The sequence below is a fragment of the Phaseolus vulgaris genome, chromosome 5, assembly GCF_051622355.1.
Source record: "Phaseolus vulgaris cultivar YP4 chromosome 5, ASM5162235v1, whole genome shotgun sequence".
Classification (NCBI taxonomy): domain Eukaryota; kingdom Viridiplantae; phylum Streptophyta; class Magnoliopsida; order Fabales; family Fabaceae; genus Phaseolus; species Phaseolus vulgaris.
This window is the reverse complement of record NC_143502.1, coordinates 30644264-30645193: the sequence shown is the minus strand read 5'-3', so window position 1 is coordinate 30645193 and position 930 is coordinate 30644264. Positions and strand designations below refer to the sequence as shown.

Here is a 930-nt window from a genome sequence, read left to right as displayed (position 1 = left end):
TTTTATACAAATTATCCCATATCGAGCATCTTTATTTTTTCTAACCCTAATTATTCATTGAGGGGTTTTTTTCGTTTTCTGAAGTGTTTTGAGATTATTAATTATATCAATTATGTCTTGTTAGCCACTGGAAATATTCAATCAATACAAATATAATGAAAGAAATCCTTAACTTTTCAACTACTTCTTTTCTTATTCTTAATACAAGTGGTTCTGCATTAATTACTTTTAACCATATAAAGGTGTATTGTTGAAAAAAATAGCTCAAAAATTAAAATAGCTACTGTTTTTGGAAAAAAAAAATATAAAAAACTAAAAACCTTATTATATGCGCATCCGGGGAATCGAACCCCGGTCAGTACCGTGGGAGGGTACTATGATACCACTACACCAGATGCGCTTTTATTGTCACAAAACATATAAACATTTAATTAACATTTTCATAGCATGAGTTTATACTTAAGTGTACTTGTATCTTCTTTAGTTTTTATTTTTATATAATAAATTTTATGTAAACAATAACTAAAATTATTATTTTGTAAAGAAAATAATAAAGTGAATGTCACTTTATTTAAGAAAACATAAGAGAAGGAAACCGTTTGTTATTTATTAAAAGATGATGGGATGAATGTTTATTTAAAAAAATATAAGAAACATGAGTGATATTTATTGAAAACACGTAGTGAGTGAATTGTTTAAAACTTATAGAGAACATGAATTTGACTTTATTAACGTATATTTAGTATAATTTCAGTGGATGTAATTAAAATTTTTCCGAATTATGATTTTAAGCCGTATTATACGATAAATTTGTTTCTCTAAACTATTTTGATATGTTTACCTAAAAACAATCTATTTGATCAGTTGAGTATATTTTGTTAATTTTTTTTTTATCTATTTTCCTTTTTACATTAACATTTTTCTTAATTT

At 24.4% G+C, this 930-nt stretch overlaps 1 non-coding gene across 1 annotated transcript; it reads right to left on the bottom strand.

Annotated features, from left to right (window-relative positions):
* Positions 1-329: 329 nt before the first annotated feature.
* TRNAG-CCC (transfer RNA glycine (anticodon CCC)) lies at positions 330-400 on the bottom strand. The gene has a single exon. It is a non-coding gene; the product is annotated as a tRNA-Gly (tRNA).
* Between the last annotated feature and the right edge of the window lie 530 nt (positions 401-930).